Below are 21,204 nucleotides of genomic sequence, written 5' to 3' on the forward strand. Positions count from 1 at the left end.
ATATTTCGGGATAGTGAATGGGAAGTAATACAGGGATAAATGCCCAATGCACATTCCAGATGTGCTATGACAGCAAAGAAAAAAAATGTACCAGATAGCAAATATATGCAGGTCCAAAATTATTATGCGTCAGTATTGTTGGTCTGTTAGTCTAGGCTGACCTTGCTCTGCCATGCATTGCTCTTCTAGCAGGGATGAAGAAGGCAGTGCTGTCTCCACACTCTCTCTTCCCAACAGTGGGTTTGTGTGCCAGAGCTGGAGGTGGGCAGTGTATCAGTTCTTCCTCCTTTCCCCAAAGGTCTTCTCCCTCTCTTTAGTGAAGTGAACATAGCAGAGCAGACATGCATGGAGTATTAGTGCAGATTTTCAGAGGTTTGCTGGAGTGGCAGTTACTGAATCCGTATGAAAATGCAGTATTGGGTGTATAATAATACTTAGCAGAAACATAAAAGGCCAAGGTTAGGTTCCTGCTTTTACTGAATGCTCTGAACAAAGAGAAAGAGCAGGTCACCCCAGGAGTCAAAGGATCCTCTAAACCCTGCACACAGAGGCCCTGTCAGGAGGAGCAGCGTAATAACAAAGACATGCCTAAGTTGGCAGAGCTTTGGCAGGAACATGTATTTTGCACTGGCTCACCCAGATTGCCCTTTGTAGCACGTCCACTGGAAGGACAGAAATATGAACTGTTTATTGCTGCTTCTGTACCCTTTGAAATAATTTTAAGCTGTTTGGGTGCAAGTGCTGATATCTTGATTGTATATTGTACTTTCTAATCAGCTCACCAGCCTTTCCTATCAGACCATGGCCATTTCAGTCAAGATAACCTGCTCTGAAGTTGAATTTTTTAAAAAATCACTTGGTAAAATTGTTTGGGAAAGCAGCATATCTTGTAACAAAACAGTGGGTGCAGATGGAGCTCAACCCAGAATATTTTTCCAAATGGTAATGCTGTCAAGGATTGTTAGTTGTCCCTAAACACGATAACTGGTTTCTGAGTTTGGAGTTTTGCCTATGTTTTTGTAATGGAGAATGTGCTTGGGTTTGGACACTAATGTTTGTGAACAGCATGGGAGTTGCCCACATTTCCTAGCATTTGGCCTATTCCTGTACACCATGTGGGCTTTTGGCTGAGGAAAAACTCTGCACTCTATCTACTCTGCAGGTGGAGTAGAGAGTGCATTTTCAGGCCTATAATGAATGTATCACTGATAATATTGAAGTGGACATCTGCTAAAATATAGTTATGGCCAGAGAAGTGACTCTGTGAGGATGGTATTTTCTAACTGTTCATATGACATCCTTGTTTTTAAATTGGAGAGACATGAATTAGATGAATGAACCACTCAGGTGTATAAGGAATCAGCTGGATGGCAGGATCCAGTGGCTCAATGTCCAAATGGAGATCAGTGATGAGTGCTGTTCCTTAGGGATCAGTATGTGGATTGGTGCTATTTAACGTCTTTGCTAGTGGCAGGGAGAGTAGGATCAAGTGCACCCTCAGCAAGTTTGCTGATGACTCCAAGCTGAGCGAAGTGGTCAACACACTCTGGATGCCATCCAGAGTGACCTTGGACAGGCTTGAGACATTGACCTGTGAAGCCTCATGAAATTAAAAAAAAATAAGTGCAAGGTCCAGCAAATGTATTGGGGCAATCCTGTGCACAGGTACAGGCTGGGAGGAGTATGAATGAAGAGCAGCCCTGGGGATAAGGTTTTAATGGTGTTGGTGGATGAAGAACTTGACATGACTTGCAGTGTGTGCTCACAGCCCAGAAAGCCAACCAGATCCTGAGCAGCATCAAAAGGAGTGTGGCCAGCAGGTCAAGGGAGGTGATTCTTCCCTTCTACTCTGCTCTGCATCCAGTTCTGGGGTCCCCAGCACAGGAAAGATGTGAGAGAACTGGGTTCATTCAGCCTGGAGAAGAAAAGGTTCCAGGGGGACCTCACTGCAGCCTTTTAGTAGCTAAAGGGGTCTACAAGAGAGAGATGGAGAGCCACTTTTTACAAGGGCATGTAGTGATAGGGGTGAGACACTGGAACAGAGAAGTTGGGGTGCCCTATCCCTGGAAGTGTTCAAAGCTGGGTCAAATGGGGCTTTGAGCAACCCCATTGCATTGAGGCTGGAACTAGATGATCTTCAAGATGTGTTTCAACACAAACCATTCTATGACCTTTTTCCTTTGTGTCTCTGGGGTCGTATCAGCCTGACTTACTGACAAAAGCAGCTTTGCCTTGCCTGTCAGCAGGGCAGGACAGCATTGACTTAGCCGTGAAAGAGCAAACTGCATTCTGTTGTCTCATCTATCACTAACAGCGGTCAGCTAACTGCTGCTGCCGAGGTCTGTATTGTAGCTGATGATCTTGACGTCAAAGAACGGCTTGAGGTTTTCTGATGGACTCTGACAGCTACAGTTGAGGTGCTGAGAAGTTGTGTCCATCTTTTGTCTTTCAAATTATATAAAATTAATGACACTGAAAAGCTAAATGGCATATTAGTATACTTTTCCCCCCACATTTGTGTAATTAATTTCATTGTGTAGAAGGGGAAGTGTTCAGGATCTCTCTCTGTACACTCTTGCGAAGTACAATGATTGTATTTGGAAAAATTACCTTGCCTAATCACGGATGTTTTTACAGTACCTGCACAGGTACTGTGTACTTTGTACACAGGCAAAGCCAGAAAATAGAAAAGAACATAAAACCATCATAAGCTTCTTGTCCTACTTTCAACATCAATGTAATCTTCCTAAGTCTTGTCTGTGCATGGTTTTAAAAGATGCTCAACATCCAGTTGTTTGATCGCAAATGGAGTTGACCATCTAGGTAATGTCATCACATATAAATGGGATGTCCAGCAAGAAAAAGGGGAGAACAACCAGCAAAAGTAGAGTAATTAGTAAGTAAGAGTAATAGTGATTTTCCCTCTTTAGAGGTGCATTTGTCTGGTATAGTACTACTGGTTGGCAATATCATCAGGCTATTTGAGAAACTAGCCAGCCTTTGCTGAAGCACACTAAAACACCCAGAGCAGATGCAGTCAGTGATTGATGTATATTTTAAAAATCTTCAAGAGAGTTAGCCATGAAAGCTGGGGTTGGTATGCTGAACATGTTTGTGGAGTGTACCTGTGTCTGCTCTATAGCTGACATAAGTCATGTCCACCATTCTTCACATCATACATTAATATTTCAGGACCCTAGAATAGACTGCTTATTCCTGCTATGAAATGATCACCTCTGCTTTGCAAATTCAGTACTGGCTGCTGATACCATTAGTCCTGAGAGGACACCTCTGTATCTCACTGGAATAGGATCTCACTGTTTTGTTTTGTCTTGCTGGCTGTAAAAGGCTCTCCAAAGTATAAACAACATCTGAGTTTAATTTAAAAGGTATCTACAGCACAAAAAGAAAAAAAAAAGAGCTGGAGAACACAGAGATAAGATTTCCTAATTTTTTGAAAGTCTCCAGGCCTTATGGGGCAGACATGCAGAAGAAAAAGTAGCAGTAGAAAGTGTGGACTTTGAAGCATCATTTTGGGAATTTTTTTCCTCAGTATAGATTGAACTAGGGGGGATTTAGCCTGAGTATGAATTACATAAAGTAGATTCACATAGAAAATAATTAATGGAGATTTTTGAGATTTACTGTGTGTGCAGTCTCAGTCTCTCAGTATTTTAGGCTTATCTTTATAAATTAAATTCATAATGGCATTTCATCATTAATGGAGCTTTTCAAAGGTAGACACAATGGAAATTCTGGAACAGACAGGCTATTTTTAGTGTCTCACATCACAGACCAAGGCAGCAAAGGCATTTAAATATAGAGCTAGCATTAAACGTGAAAACAAAGCAAGGCTTGTTCCATATGCAGCAAAGTGAATACCATTCTTAGTTCACTTAATACTAGCAGACTAAGTAAAAATTTCTCCACTCTCTGCAAGCTAATGACCTCCTGCAGTCTCACCACTGTTTTTGTTGGAAGGCCATTTATGAATAATCCCTTAGGCAAAATCTGTTCATTTACAGGCTGGAGACTCAGTGGACTTTGCAGCTGTGATGGTTTGGGTGACCTTATCTTCCTTTCATACTTTTGGAGGACCCTTGTATTTTGGAGTAGGATCTTTTGTTTAACACTTCTGGTCTTCTGAAGTATTTTTGATAATGTCAGCGTTACAGGAAAAATAGGTTGTCAAAAGTAATTGTTTTTTGTTTGTTTTTTTCTAAGCTGGTAATAATGTTATAAACAATATTTATGTTAAAAATAGAAAATATAACTCACTTCTGGCAGTCTGACTGGTAATTGTGGAGGTGATAAATTCTCTATAGCTTTACAAGTGTTTTCCTACGTATTCTTAATCTTCTAACATCATTTGTAATCATTTTCTTGCCCTTTACATACAGCAGGAATTTTACTTTGAACCTTGGATCAGCTGAATATATTCTTACTGTGCTCTTCTTTTATCCCAGAAACAGCACAGATGTGGTGGAACTGACAGACTAGATTTGTATTAACTCTGTGATTTAATCTCATTGGAGCCTGAGGACTAGAGGGAAAGAGTAATTGATTTACTAACTTTAGCTCCCTTTGTGGATTTTTTTTTTTCCTTTCTCCCCTTAGAATTTAAAAGTTACAGCAGAACTGGAAATATACAGTATCATGCTGGTAAATTTATTGCAATGGATACGATTGTTTAAAAAGAGAGCAAATTAAACTGTCATTTAAGAAGGTGCATCTCTGAGGGAAAAAACCCAACAAAACAACCAGAAAAACCAAAACTAACAAACAAAATCAACTCGAACCCGCCCAACCTCTGTAGTGAACAGTCTATGTGATGTGCAGCCCAACTTGCCATTCACATATTTACTAGATTTCCAAGATACCCAGCTGAGTGGCATTACTCTGGGAGGACAGCAATGTGTGTTGGCTGTGTTAGAATAATGTCAGACTTGTGTAATGTGATAGCAGCTAAACCAACAGAGGAATGAACCTAAAAGATGCAATGTTTTCTATTAAGATTACTCCTTTTTGTCTTTGCATAGTGTCAGCTTGACTCCCCAGGCAGCCTCTCTGTGCTCTCCTTCTGTGGTTCCCCAGCCGCTGCTCACCAGTCCATCTATGTGTGTTGAAGACAGCTGGCAGCAACTTCAAATGTCAGCTTTTTGCAGCACTTGCTTGTGCTTCTTCTAAGTCCCCAAGTAGGGAAACACCACGGTGTGTCCTCAAGGAATAGTAAAGATACAGCTCAAGATGGATGTCATGAGGTTAGCTGAAAAATCTCACTTGTAAGAGCCATAACAGCCTTGCAGGTCATTAGGGAAAACAAACAAGTCTTAATCAATAATAAATCAAGAGCATGTTGTGAGGAGAATGAGAAACACATCATGAGTATTGGTGCACATCTGGATGTGCTTTGGAATGTCTGTTTCTCTGCAGCAGAAGGACACTCTTCCAACAAAGATGCCCAGAGGAAGGCAGGCCTCCATCTGTGAATTCAAAGGGACTGATTCCTTTTTTTTCTCTTCTGCTGGCCTGGCCCCTGCTCTTCATGATATAGGTTCTGATGCTCCACAGCTACTCTCCTTTGATGTTTCCATGCTTTGTCTTATTGAGTGTTGTGTAGGTTTCCTGTTTCAGCAGTGTAGACTGAAGCACACAGAGAAATGCTCCATTTCAAACAAGATGCTCTGTGAATTTTGTGTTTGAAGGAGAACTCAAGCAGTTTGAAGAGACATGATTTCTTTGGTGAATGATCAATCTGTTTTCCACAAAATAGTGAAAAGAAATGGCTATCAATCAGGAAATCCCTTTTCCTGACTCCCATATGTCATATCCTTGATTTTTGTGTTTAGGTTTTCCCCAATGGTTTAGACTGCAGCTTTATTTTACATAAAAGAACAAAGTAATCTGGGACTACAACATCCAGTTTTCTTCTGATTCTAAGGCTTCTTTGGTTGTTAAAGCAAATAGAGTTGGGAAAGGCAATAATTCTGTAAAAACATACATATGAAAATGAATGGGTAATATGTTCAAAAGAATTCCATTTCAGTTCCTTATCAGAGGGATTAATTTCTTGCATTGCTTGTGGGCATGATGAATAAAATCAGTTATGGATTAGAAACTAATGAAAGAAGAAAGACTTGAAATGATTAGCAAAATTTGGGCTTCATAAGCTCGTTATGAAACACAGACTGGTAAGTTTTTGTTTATGTCACTGTCTTTTGCCTGTTGCTGTTGAAGTTCCTGATAAGACCACAGTTTCAATCGTTTAGTTTACAATTCATGTGAAACTAGTGGCAGTAGAATTGTGTACCCTGGTGCATTTAAGGCTGTAAAGATGATAGGAAAAGCATCATAATGGATCAGTGGTTATAGATGTGGAAAAACAGACAAGCTTTTCATCAAGACATTCATTTATTCACAAGACATCCAGGTAAATTAGACTATAAAGAGGTAGCAAAAGAAAATATCAGAATTTATAAGCTTTCTCTAAGACAAAATAGGCTGATAAATAGTATTTGAAAGAAGTCCATCTGTCCTTCCCTTCCCAGGGGCACACAATTCAGGCTTCTGACAGCTTTCTGTCTTGGTGTGTCCACAGATCACAGAATCAGAATCTTCTGAGTTGGTAGAGATTCACAAGGATCATCAAGTCCAGCTCTTAAGTGAACAGTCCATACAGGGATTAATCCCACAACCTTGACGACTTTTTTTTTTTTTGGCACCAGGCTTTAACCAACTAAGCTAATCTCAGGGTCATGTTAGCCCAGCAAAGATTAAGCTGTAGTTGAAGTACATTTTGACAAAAGAGAGAGATTTTAAAGTTTTGAAGCATGTGCCAGGTGCTGAAATTCACACAATTAAGAAGTAAAAGGAAGTCAGTCATCAGAGTAGCTTTATTTTGTTCATGTGGTTAACTGTTGAAAGCTGCATAGTTGGAGCCTTCAGTTGCTAGCCTACACAGAAGCTCACCAAATAGTTTTATTTCTCCTTTGTGTAGCACTTTCCACCCTCAAAACCCTTGAAAAACATTAATTAGCCTTTGTTGTTTCCTTTGAAGTTGGTAATTTTAGTATCATTATCCCTATTTAGGCCTCGCCTCCCTGAGATTCAGCCACTGATGAAGATATACCTATGTAATTCCCTAATTCCTCCTCTGTAGCTAAATTTGCAACAGAGTAACCTGAAATTTATAGTAAGTTCAGAACAACTTAATAATACACAGTGGTGTAGCTGTAAACAAATCCTGGCCAGTGAAGCAGTGAGGCCAGTGGGTGACAGACGCTATGGCTGACCTGCAGTGCAGCTCAAGCCTCAAATCCAGTCTATTAGACCACACTTAAAAAAAAAAAAATTCAGATGTACTTCAAAATTGTGCCAGACTCTTAGAGTGCTCCTGGTCTGGCACTTCCCTTTGCAGCTGGAATGTGGAGGTGTGGTGAAGAGTCTAGCTCTCTTGGTCAGTAGCTGACTGGCACCATCTCTCGTTCCTACCATCCTGCCTCAAATAATTGTCTGACGTATGGCAGGGGTAATAAAAATGCAGAGGTGCTGTGGAAGAGACTCTTGATTTCTTAAGCATGTTAATTTCACTGGCATAATGTCAGTTGGTGATGACTGAAAAAAATGCTCTTGTTAAACCCCAAATGGGATATTTAATTTTGAACACCTGTGGGAAAGCATGAGAAATGAAGGGCATGGTGTGCAAAGTAGTAGGAGGTGGTAGTTTGATCCACTGCTGTAGAAAACCAAAGTTTGGTTCTTCCCTCTGCCTGAGGAAACCTGAACTCTTATCTCTTATCTTGAAGCGCAGTACTCTGCAATTTAATATTCTGTCTTAACCTTATCTGTTGATCAACCCTGTTCACATATGTAAACAGTTCCTGGTGTAGCAATGGGAATAGCAGCATCTCATCTTCCAGGTAGGCAGCTTCACAAAGTTACTGAATCTCTTCTTTTTCACTTGCAGGTTAAAAAATTCAAATATTTTAAACATGGTTCAACAGGAATGGAGTAGGAATGTGAGTCTTAGCCCAATGTTTTCTAACAACTTTTTAATTTTTATATTACACATTTTTATATAAAATAAATAATATAATTACATTTATATATTTTTAAATTATTTTATATATTTTTGTTACTTCACATCAGAATGATACTCTAAAAAGGAACTAAGATGCTGACCTTCTAGTAAAATTCAAATTTATTTTTCTTCATTGCTATTTTTTACTCCATAATTAGTTTGGATAATGTTTTGTTTGTAGGACAGACAATAGCAGAAAAGTTATCACCCTTAAACTCTTTTACTTTGAGTAGCCTCTCAAGTTAGCAAGACTAGCTTAATGCTAGGCTAGATGAGCATTATAAGGGATGTGGTAACTTTGTTTAGTTTTCCTCCTTTGAACTAAATTATATTTAGCCTCAGTGGGATAGTTTCCTTGTGGCTATTGAACTGCAGGCGGTACCTGTAAACTCACACCCTTGTTCTTGAAATATTACAGATGTTTTGTAGCAGTCACCTTAATTTGCTAAGAAATGTTAATGTCCTTCAAATTTTCTTTAAAGAGTAGAAATGGAATAACACCAAAAATTGCATCAACTCTACACTTGTATTTGGTAACATGGAAATATGAAATATCTCATAAAGCTTGCCATGACTGAATGACAGGGTGTATTTAGACATGGAACATACGTTGTTAAAAACATATAGATAAACAAATTAAATACATATTTTTCAGTGTTTTACATTTTCGCTGAAGTAAGCAGTTTCTACAGAATCTAAGTAGCCATAAAGTTTTGTAGCTGAAATTTTCATCTGAAGGTAGAAAAAGACATTAGGAGGAAAGAAAGACGAATGTAAATTTTGGCAGTTGGGCTCGCCTTTTTCAGAGCTTCCTGCTCAGTTTCTTCCCTCTTGTAGGTTTTGTTTGGATTTGGGGTTTTTTGAGGCACAGGAGAAGATGATATGTGCTCAAGGAAGAAGTCTCAACTTTGGGGCAAAAAAGTGTGGGGTAAGGAGTCCGAGAACGCCTGGAGTAGGTGCCCCAGGAGCTCGGACCTCTGACTGTATTTGTCAGATGGAAGAAGAGGAAAGGAGGAGGTTTGGTCATTGCTTGCTTACAAGGGTAAGGAGTGAAATGTTAGAAGTGACATGCTTACTGGGTGAGTAGGTCACTAGAAAACTAAGCTGGAATAAAGAAGAACAGGTGATGCACTCTTGTGGCTGCAAAGGGCAAAAAAGTGTTGCAGGGCAGCAAGATATCTGTGCTTATGTGAGCCCTGAACTGTCTGCATGGACCAGAATATTATAATGCAACATAATTTATGATAATAAATAACAACTAAAAAATCCCCACTGTTAAATAGCACAACTTGTCATTTTAAAGCACAAAAATGTTATAATCTGTTAAGAGAGCTAGAATTGTTACCAGTTCTTGCCAGAAACGTCTTCACACACCAGTGCATTCTTTTTCTGTGACTCTGTCATGGTCACTGGTCATAATGCAGGCTTGCTTTGATAAAGCACAAGGTCAAAGGAGGAGATTTCGAACAGCAGTTTTGACCTTTTCATTATAGGTACTGCAGGAGAAGTGGTGAGCCACAGTCAAAGTTCTGACTGCCACTACAATAGGTTGCTCTGGAACTTTGCAAGCTCCAAGATGAAACTAATGAGAAAAAAGAAATGAAAGAATTGAAAAAGAAAGTCATGTCATGGTTGAACTGTTTTTTCTTTGAGTGTTTTATACACCTGAAAACACCTAGCGGCAAAAGAATAAAATTGAAGTTAGCCCTGTCTTAGTCCAGCTTCACAAAATGACAGAAGGAATTAAAACTGTTAATGTTTAAGAATAAACTGCAGAAGTTCCGTGAAAATAACCAAGAATACAGTAGATATTATAGTTTTATTTGGAGCAGTGGAAGGGCATGAGTATCCCTAGGTTTTGCATCCTAAATGCATTTATTCTGCTCTTTAAAATTACAAAAACTGAAATACCTTCCTGACCATAGTTCAGTCAGCAAATGGCGAAGAAAGCAGGAAGACATTTTATCTGAGTGATATTGAACATCTGAGGTCTGCTATGAAGTTGAAGGAGATGGGCATTTTGCCAAAAGTCACTTTCATGGGAAGCATAACAAAGTTTGGTGGGAAACACACTTTATCCATGCTGCATGCAACAGGAAATATTATTGTTTTCCCTAAATAGTGCAAACACAATTGATTTTCTCTTCTTAGTGATCCATTGAGATTCTTCTGATTGAAACTATTTAGATTTCTAAAACAAGCGTTATTCTATAGTGGCCTTTGTTGACAGTAAAAGGGGTATAGTTAGGGCAAGACATAACCATTGGGCTTATAGCAGATTACCTATTGTTTCCTTTCAGCTTTTCACATAAATGGCTTTTTAAATTATTCTCTGTTGAATCTTGAGGTCCTTCTAGCACTGAAGAATGTTTTATAATTCACTATCATTGACATACTGTGAGATGATTCCTTTGGAAGGCTATTTCTGGTTGCACAGTAGCAGCTCTTCAAGTATGAAAGCTTTCTTTAGAGATTATCACAGCACTTTTCAAATCTCTTCCTATAAACTTAGGGACTCTCTTAAAAAGCTAGTGTTCTTGCATCTTTTTCATCATCTCTGGGACATGTTTTCTTTGTTACACTTATTTCCCTTTATCATTTCATGACCACAGCCCTTGTCACCCTCTTATCAGTCTTGAAAATAGGAATATTTTCTGTATGAGATCACAAGTTTGCCATGAGCTGAGGCCTAACAATTTCCATCTTAAAAAAAAAATCTGAATTTAATCTTATACATTAGACAGTGCCATTCTAGTTCCTACTGCTAATGCAATTCCTTGTAATTGATCTCTTACCTCAGGAACACCATGAAAGTTAGCAACTTCCATTTACTTGCAGGAAGAGATATTTTGTCAATGAGTAAATCCTAAAAATTTGGTGCAGTGTTTATCTGTTTCCTTTTCCATATAAATGCATATCCTATCATGGTAATACATTATGTAATGTAACATTTATAACACAGAAATGCTGACCCCATAGCACATAGATTATTCATAGCCCAAACCCACCCAAAATGGAATGACACAAAATGAGCTGTGTTTTGTCTCACCTTTTTAACTGGAGGGAAATGGCACCTTTTTTTTCACTTCACACCCAACAGAAACACGAAAGAATTGGTACTCTGAAAGGGTGTCTTACATAATTTGCTCTTTAAGCTGTCTGAACAGTGGAATGAAAACAAAATGAAGACTTCTTGTGAACAAGCACAAGTCATGAGTATTAAATGTAATTTTAATAGCTCCTTTTATTAAAAATAACCTATTAGAATTTTTTAAGGATTCTATTGATTGTCCATGTCTCTGGCTTTGGTAGATTTCAGTAATCTATAGTAAGAGTGTGTAAAAAGTAATCTTTTGCATCATACTAAGAAAATAAACTTTATTTGGCACGAATCACACTGCTTATCCTTGTCTTACCTGCTGTTGCTCATGTCAGGACTGGACAGGTGAGTAAGGCTTACAGAAGTCAGACCTGTTGCTTATCCTTGTTCATTGCCTTCAGAACATGGTAAATTCTTTTCAGCAAGAATTTATAAGCCTGCAGAAAGGGGTTACAAAAAAGAAAGACATTTCTTGAAACACAAGCATATCAATCTTTGTACCCTTTCTCTTACCAGCAGCTTCAGATCAACACAGATGCAGTTTTGTTGAGTGGCAAGATAGTTTCCAAATGGGGAATGTTATGGATTATTTATCTCTGGGCTTGAGCATAAGACTATTTCCACCACTGTGTCAGAGCAGCTAAGTGGCAGATGAAAGGCTTTGATCACCAGTGCTGGATTTGTCAGCCTCTTTCCCAGAGCAGATAGTGGATAAAATACCTGAGGAAGTGGCATTGTTCTAGGTTAATCACGTCTAGCCCTCAGTGAGAGCTCAGATATTGTCTCTGCACTGCCTTGTTACAGGAGACATGAAGTTATGGAGGACCCTCTGTGTTTCTTTACTGACTCTCCTTCCATGACTCCATGTTTTTTCTCTAGGCTGTTCTTATTACTTGTTGCTATCGTCTTCCCTTGCATTCCACTCCTTTGAAGCTCAGCCTATGTCCTCTTGCCTTCCTCATTTTGCTCTACCCATGCATCTTTTCAAAGCTTCACAAAGTTTTCTCTCTTCAGCACTCAGAGTGAAACTCCTTACAGCACCCCTTCTCCATTCACTTTGTCCCACATACATCATTTTATTTTCCTTGAGCACCTCCTACACCACACTTTTTTCCATCCTCCTATAGTTCTTATTCTTTCCTGTATTTGTCTCCCTGCCTGGATGTTGTTACCTCTTGGAGAGCAGTGATTTTGTGCTACTAGCTATGCTACTTCTGCAGAATACCAATAGAAAGAACAGAAAATATCAGAAATCTATGTAAATTCAATCCCTTGAAGACTAGGGAGTTGAGGGTATTTCACATGAAAAATGCCCCTTGAAACACAAAATAAATGGAAAGTTTATTTAACTTCTCTGCTTACAGCTTTGGATTAGACATCACCATAAACAGTCTGCATCTCAGCCACACCAGATTAAGTTTGCAGCACCTGCTCTGGGATAAAATTTCCAGTTATTGCAAAAGGAGGAGTGGAAATTCTCTCTGTAATTATGTGTGAAAAGCATAAACCAGAAGTGAAACACAAATACAACAATATCTGAATTTATTTTTGTTGTGGTTGAAAGTGTGTTACCAAATCTATTTTGTTTTAAGTACTGTTGTATTTCATGGTTTTTACCTTGGCTTTGTTTTATAATTTTGAGAAATCACCTGGTGCCTCCTTTGCCCCAAGACAGATTCAACTGTCCTTATCATACTTAAGAGATGTTGATCAAACTTGTCTTTAAATTGTTCCAGCATGTTAATTCCACTGTCTCCCTAGGCAAACTATTTTAGTATTCAAAATATCTGTAATACAATGGTGGTTCTTTGCACAACAACATGGCACTAAGGCTTGTGCTTACCTTATCATTCATCATAATCCCTGCATCATTTTTAGCAAACCTGTTAGCTCCCCAGATGTTCCCCACCCTGAATGTCTTTGGATAATTCTGTTTAAATGCAGTACCTTTCAGATTTCAATATTACACAGCATCTGATTCCCAAACATTATTCCAGAATAACCTGCTTTTTCAGTTATTTCCCTAGAAGTGGTGGTGGATTGACATGTTAGTTTCTTTAGAATGAAGTCTTAAATGAAAACAACCTTTGTCTCTCTAATGGGTAATGTCAGTACCTTCCAGCCCTGTGCTCCTCGGTAACAGAAGCAGACAACAGTCTCTTCTTGGCACCTTTCTCATGTAGTCATTCACCAGAGATCAAGCATATATTTATTGATCTAATATGTATGTGTGAACCAATATGTATATATTCATATAGATTTCACTAGCTTTGACAAGAATTAATTTTTAATTGCCCAGTCCCATTACATTTTCACTGATGGAGGTGGTTTTTTCAGCTCCTTCTGAAAAGCATATCCCACTGTAGATATTTGCAGAAAAAAGTCAGTCTCTAAGAGTGACAGTGAAGGGTCCAGAGAACACCCTGTATTTACATGTGACCATGCACAAAAATGGAAGATAACTCAACCTGTCTCCACACAGAGGTCACGTGCAAAATGCTAAATAGCTTGTTCAATGCAAATTATATTACATGGATTGATTTGGCATGTACTTGCTGTGTAAAAAATTTTGCCATCCTCTCAAGTGGGGTTACCAGTAGTATGAAGTTGTTTTATTCATAATACTTTCTTTAGTCACTATTTATTGATTTTTTTAGTAGAGCCTTCCATAAATTTAGTAATTAATTACTTGATCTTGAACCCTGAAGGCTGTATTTATTGCTTGAAAATTAAAAAATCAACTCAGGTTGTAAGACAACTGGTATCCAACCTTCCTTTCAAAAAAACTGACCTGAAAAATTAAGGGTTTTTTTTTTTTCTCAATTTTATGTAATAATAATACCTCGTATTTTGTATATGCTTTGAAATTTTCCTGAGATGGTTGTAATCTAAACACAGTTGCATTCTTCCTGTGCCTGATGACTTTGAAATCAAATTACAAACTATATTGCACAGATTTGCATTATGTAATAGCTTTGTGATAAAAAATTATTTGTGTAACTTGTTTTCCCTTGTCAGACATTCTGTTGTTCTGTGGAACTACATTTTAGAATCCTGACTTATTTTTTATTGTTAAAAAAACAATATCCTGAACATATCTTATGATGGGGAAAACGCTATTGTTTTTAATACAGTTTTTATGTAATTATTTATATACATAAATACATATAAATTTATATTATGTGTGTTTTTGTATATTTATATATTTTTAATATACTGTCTGCCAGTTTCTTAGCTCACAGACTATTTTATGATCTGGTTTTCATTAATATGAAAGAATACCATATTCACAAACTCCTCCTGAAATTAGTTTCATATTTCCCCACCAACGCCCCCATTCCTTTCCTCTGGAAAATACTGTTCTCCATGAAAGTTTAAAACCATTCAGGAAGGCAGATTTCTGCTGTGCTCATTTGATTTGTCTGTAAAAATCATTTTAGAAGTGTAAGGGTATGTGATGTAACATACCTTCTGTCCTTCGTCATCACGACATCTCGTTCTGAAAACACATTTTGAGGTAGTGGTTTATGACTGCTCTGAAGAGGACAGACTTTATAGGAGTTTTGTCTTGGTGGTGTGGTGTTGCTGTATAGGTAGACAGATTATTGTTACATATGATTTGCTTCTGTGCATTGAATGCTAAAATATCCATTTTACAGATAGTTTAACAGAGGTATTCAAATGTTAAGTAATTTGTTGGAAATATTAGGCTTTGATGTAGCATCTACTGACAAAGATAATTTTCTGGATTGGGTATGGAACAAGCCTGTGATGAAACAGTGGAATTGACTGGATTTGACAAATAACAAATGATGTTTCTTCAGTGACACTGAGGAATGACACAGCAAGCAGGTGCTCCTGGTGTTTGGCATACAGGATGTTCTGCTGCTTTTGATTTCCCCATTTTCTTGACACTGTGCTGTTGACCACTCCTGGATTTTCATTTGCCAAGACGAATTTTCTCCAAATTGCAAGAAAGTAAACTAAGCTTGCGAGTGTTGAATTGTAGCAATGTTCATTCTCCGAACTTGATGAAAATTTCAGGACATTCATTATATGTGCTTTCTGCATTCTCAAGTGCAGAAAGCAGCACTTAACCAAAGGAACCTAAATTAGCATTTGAAGGGGTTGCAGCAAAAATTAAGGATATGCTGTTTAAGAGATGCTAAGTCAGAAGAAGGAAAAGAAATGTATATTCATTATGCTGTCCCTTTAATTAATATACAAAAGGTAACATTTTTATGCAGTCAGAAGAGATTTTTCTGGAGGAGCAGAAAGCTGTCTGTGAATGGTTCCCTTTTCTCATTAATGCGTGACAGAGCCTAAGTCTCCTTTGCATTGCTAGATGAGGGCCTTATCTTAAGCAGTCAGCAAGGCAGTGCTGATAATTTGAAAACATTTGTGTATACCTGGAAATTGACATATAGGAGCATTATATTATAGCTGCAGAGGCAATTTATGGAGACCATAAATATATTGGTTTAATTAGGGGCACAGTGCTAACTGCTGACACATTCTCCTCAAAGTCTGCTTTCAGAGCACAATTACTAAATGTTTTTTTTCAAAACACAGGAAGCTTGAGGATGAAAATTAAGTTAGAAAATTCAGCTGACGTTTTTGTGTATTTGAAGTACTGTTACAGTCCATAAAGTCTACAGGACTGCTCATGAGTGTGTATCTAGATTCACAGCCAGAGCTGAGAAAAAGCAAATAATGAATTGCTGCATAGATTAAAAATTGGAACAGTAAGAGATGTTATCTCAATTTGGCAAACACTCTTTTAATAAAGAAATTGAGAAAAATTATTTTTCAGGGACTTAGAATGTTATTAAAAACAGTTGTACTTTTTTTGTTTTCCTCCATTTATTTTTTCAAAATGGTTAGTTACTGTAAAAATCAAGGACCAGAGAGTAGCCATGCAATTACACAAGGCAGTGTGAACTATTTAACGTACTCAATGCTTAGACTTTATCTGTTTGCTGGGGCTTTTGCCAACTTTGCTTTCACAAAGACTAGTTGCAAAATAGTTCCTTTCTGTCTGTGTTGTCTCTTTCTGCTTTCTCAGACCACTAGAGATAGCTACCCCTGCCTTTAGTTGCCAGGTCTAATTAAAGTCTAGTCTAATGAAAATACATGGGCAGAAACGCCAGGTATGCATCTCTCTAAGAATATGGAGAGAGGTTTGTGTGGTTCTGAGTGGGAGACAATCACAGAGTGTTTTGTGGTTACTTCCTCAGTGATCATCTCACCAGTGGCTTTCAAGGCTCATTTTGGCAAGGAGGTGGTTGCTGTAGCAGAGTCCTCTCCTCTCCTGCAAATGCAGGACACCAAGGAAAGGAGATGTACGCTGTGATTCCAGTTACTTACACCTCCACCTGTTTTTTCTGAGGTGCGTTGGCAGCTTTGACAAAGCTGTGAAATACAGTAGGTAAGAATTGTTGTTTTCAGGCGAATATATTGAGACACAAAGGATTTAAGTAACTTCCTGAAATAATACAGAAAGCCAGTAGCAGAACTAGAAGAGCGACTGAATATTTTTATTATTTAGATGTCCTTCTTGCTGTTTTGGGAGTGCCATTCACAGAAAGTGAGAGATAAAACACTGTCATTTCTGTGCTGTGTTTATGGTGGATTTGTGTTTTTCACTTGGGTTCATACCCCAAGAGGACTCCTTTTTGTCTTTTAACAGATGATTCTTGTTCTTTTCTTTGGGCACTGTACAAGGCATGTTACAGATGTTTTTTGGCAATTCAAGGTAGAACAGGCACAAGTAAGAGCTGCATTTTACATTCTGTGATGTCATAGTCTGGGTCTTTCAGGCTCCTAAATCCTGGAGGGGTTTATTCAGATTGTTTGCAGCCAGAGCATACAAAAATAGCAGAGAAGACTCTGTCTTTATAGGTTTGCTGGATGAACTCCGAGTCACTCAGCACTGTGCTGAGCTAGTTTATGGCAAGAAGTAGGAAAAGCATTTCTGTCCATTGGAAGACCACAGCAGTTTGAGTAACGTCAAGTCTAATTTGGATGCATCAGCACTGCACTGCTGCTGATTGTCTCCAGCTGTTTCCTCTCAAGGAATGCCATCTTCTGAAGCAATCTCCTGTCTGTTTGGGCCTTGTGCCTTGTTCTCTTCTGGCCATCACACCATAGTTTTCCCAGTTTTTACTGCTTAGGTGCTGATCTGCTCCTCCTACCAATGAGAGAATTCAAAGCAGTGTGACAGATGTGAGCCCAGTGGCTGTCCTGGTGGGAGGTATAGTCTTAAAATTGAGTAGATTTGGGATTAGTTTTTCTCTTCCTGGGAACAGCAGTGCAATGTGTGTTTCACGGTCACCACATAAATCATGTGTCTCACATGTGTAGCTGTGTAATAAACCCTTTGGGAGCAGGTCCTACAGACACTAGGACAGTGCATAGTAAAACAGCTCTGAAAGGCAAATATTTCACTTGAGGCAATGCAAAGTGCAAAATATGCTGAAGAAAACTTCAGGGGGAAATTTTTTCTCTCTGAAGACTTTTACTTTCCCTTTTCATAGTGTGGAGGACATCAAAATGTATTGCTTTATAGTATACCTGGAATTGGAGAGATGGGAGAAACAGTTGGAAAGATAAATGGGCTCAAAATTAGCATTGCATGCCAGTCCCTAAAACTGCAGTCGTCTTTCTGTAACTCATCCTATTTTACATGGAGTGATAGCTAAAACTTTCATTGTTTTTAATTTTTTTGAAAATAATTATTGCAATCATATTTAGATCTACTAAGAAACTTCCAAGATAGTAAAGCAAATAGTTCATTCATTTTTTCATTCTGATCTAGTACATTTCTTTTTTTTTTTTTGCAGTAAACTTCAAAATGTCTTTTTGTCCTCTAACACTGAGACTTGAAGTGATAGAAAGGAATGGTGTAAAAGACAAGTGTTTGCCAATGTTAGAGAAGCCAAGGACGTGCAAAGAAAACAGATTAATTTAGTGGCAAACAGGCAGAGACCATGAAGAACACTTTTTACAGAAGACATCTTGCATAGCCAGCAAAGGGACTGGAGCAAGTGTGATCTACTGAGACAACCTCACATTTTAATACCTAAACAGCAGCAGCATTTTGAATCCCTGTAGGCGTTTCAAGGCCTTGTCAAGGGAGGGCAGATGCAGAGGAGTTGTGAGAATCCATTCAGTGGGAAACGTTGTGCTGTAAAGAGTTGGTGCTTAATTAGATCTGAAGGATACCAAAGGAGTGAGGAAACAGAAGTGTTAATATGAAAGGCTAATAATTGAGTTTATGTAATTAATAGTGCCTGATTCAAGCTGAGAGCTGGGAGGCAAATTAGTTACTGTTTAAAAAGTTTAAAGATAAAGATCATGGTAAATCAATTCTATCACCTTATTTAAGCTTGAGTTTTGGCCTTTTAAAAAGTTATAGTAAGCTATGTGTGATATCATATATATGATATGAAAACAGCTCGGTTACAGTATATATTTTCACCATGGGTTATTTTCAAGAAGCTAGAATTGAGTACTTTTGAGGGATAGGGAAACACAAGAAAGAAGCATTAGAAATTAATCAGATTTTGGCATTTCAATTTCATTAAGCTTGGAGTTTGTTTTTAAAAGTGCAGGGTACCAGCAGATTTTTGACATCTAAGGAATTCTGTTAAATCCAGTTTTTCAGTCAAAGGAGCCCCTGTGGAATTTCAATGCTAAGGGGTATACCTGGGTGTTAGGATTTCCATGAATTTATAAGGAATGTTGAATTATGAAACAGGCTTCAGGTAATCTCTCTATCATTGCCGCAGCCCCCACTCTTTCTTAGCACCGACCAGTTTCCACCCTCTTGTCTTCTTTCCTTTTGTGATGTGATGCACTGATAAAGAGTGGCCTCTACATATGCTGGGACAGCAAGTGATTTACTCTTTTTCCAAATTTAAAAAGATATGTCTGTCCTCTAAAGGCTTGGATAGTTGTATAGAAACTGCAGCTTATGCACTGTGAAATAAAAGCTGCAGTTTCTACAGGAGCTGCAATCCTGTGCAATGAAAAATGAAGGTATCCTGTATTATCTACTAACTTGTCTTATTGCTAGTACTGTCCTGTGTGATCAGGACTTAATACAGTAAAGCATGCAAAAACATGCTGAGGTTTAAACACACTGGTACTGTTGCCAGATATGTGCTTAAATACTTTGTTGTCCTAACCCCTCAATTTCTCTGAAATATTTTATTAAATATATATATGTAAGAATTATCATAGAGTAAGTGAAATTAAGTGTAGATGAGACAGGGAATAAAAATTGATGCTGATGGGCTTCAGTGTGTCTCTGCTTTGAAAGTCAGTGGAAGTGCATAAACCCATTGTTTCTTTATAGAAGTGAGTAGTATGCTGAGCACATTGCAATATACTTAATCTAATTCCTTTTAGATTAGAGGGACCTGTTGGTGTATGTGAAAGTCTAGTGTAGCATATGGGATATTGTACTGCAGTTTCAGCTGCATTTACTAATGTACTCTTTTTATTTCACTTGTTTTTTAACAAAACCTTGTGTAATTGACAACTCAATTCTGTATCCATTGGCATGCATTTATTCACAGACTACAAATAACCTTGACTAAGAGACAGTATTGTTGAGGAGAAGTTTTTGTTAGAACTGGATCTGAAACAATAAAAACTTAAAAAGAAATTTATGCACTAATAGAGCCTCAAGATGTTGTAACAAAACCATAACCTGGAAGAAATCCCCCTAAGGTACCAAGAGGAGTGTGAGCAGGGGAAAAAAAAGAAAAAAAAAAAAAGCTTTTGGTCAAGACGTTTTGTTGCTGTCCTGATTAGAGCAGATTTGTTTCGAAGAAGTCTGGGCTGCTTTCCCTGCTGAAGACAGTTGAGCAGAGGAATTTGTACCATGGACACTCAGATAGCTGTGGCAGCACCTGCCCAAACAAGCAGGTCTTGGCTGCAAAACCCCAGGCATTTAGAAACTCTTGCAGGTGTTTGTACAGCTTAAGTTTTACTTCTCTCAGGTTTTCCATACCATGGTAAATTAATTCAGTTGGAATGCCTACCAGCAAACTGAGTCATACTGCTTACACAAAGACATTTGCAAAGACAGGGTGTTTGGTGATTTGTTCGTGGAGCTTTGCATTCGTAATTTACATTTGCTGGAGGGAAGAGGAGACAAGACTGAGCACACTCCCGTCCTGCAGCAGGCAGCTCGCAGTGCGCTTGGTCCCTGGGACTGCAGCAGTGACAAAGCAGAACTGAAAGTGCTTAGCAGCAAATTATTAACTGAAGTGGTTTGATTTCAGTAGCTTTCCCCCAGTCTAAAGCTTTGACTGCCATTTGGTTTAGATTGAAATAGAGAATTGTTGTTGCTCACAGTGGTACTGCAATGTTGAGAGATACTAAGGTTTCTGGACTTGTGGGTTTCATTTACTAGTTATTTGTGAGTTTTATTTTTCTTTTGTACCTTTGGTACTGCATTTGTGGGTTTTGTGCAGCTGGTTGGGGTTTGTTATGGTTTCACTGATAATATTTTACACCAGGTATTTTATCCATCTCCAGGATGAAGTCTGGCTCAACACTGCTTACCTTGAGGATTACAGTGTACAGTCTGCTTTGGTCCTTCTCTTACTACAAATTCCCCAGCTGTCAGCATTTTTTTTTTGTCACTTCTAGTCTTGTGCTTTGTTATGTCATTGCCCATAATATTTAATTTTCTTTCTGGTTTTTAGTGGATTGGTTTTTGTCTGTTTCTGTTCAATGTACACACTTACTTAGAAGATTATTGCAAAGACTTAGTTACATGAAGTAGGAGTCATGATGAAGCCCCAGGTTTCTGTAGCATCACAGTAACAGAGGCCTTTAAATTGACCTTAAATTAACTGGGCTTAATGTGGAGCTTGCTTGCTCTCGCTGCCCTTCAATATGTTGTGGTTTAACCCCAGCTGGCACTAAGCCCAGGATGGCCACTCACTCACTCCCCTGCCCTGGTGAGATAGGGGAGCCAATCAGAGGAGTAAAAGTAAAACTTTTTCAT

General features: G+C 38.4%; 1 protein-coding gene across 7 annotated transcripts in view; it reads left to right on the forward strand.

The window, feature by feature from the left end:
* LOC137470989 (SAM and SH3 domain-containing protein 1-like) overlaps positions 1-21,204 on the forward strand; it is a 531,744-nt gene that overhangs the window by 435,382 nt on the left and 75,158 nt on the right. The window contains exon 1 of one of the 7 annotated variants that reach the window (XM_068184916.1): positions 16,511-16,608. The exons of the other annotated variants lie outside the window; for them this stretch is intronic. The gene's annotated coding sequence lies outside the window, so the exon portion shown is untranslated. Of the gene's footprint in view, positions 1-16,510; positions 16,609-21,204 lie in introns of those variants that run through there. 7 annotated transcript variants of the gene reach the window in all.

The sequence above is a fragment of the Anomalospiza imberbis genome, chromosome 3 (genome assembly GCF_031753505.1).
Source record: "Anomalospiza imberbis isolate Cuckoo-Finch-1a 21T00152 chromosome 3, ASM3175350v1, whole genome shotgun sequence".
Lineage (NCBI taxonomy): Eukaryota > Metazoa > Chordata > Aves > Passeriformes > Viduidae > Anomalospiza > Anomalospiza imberbis.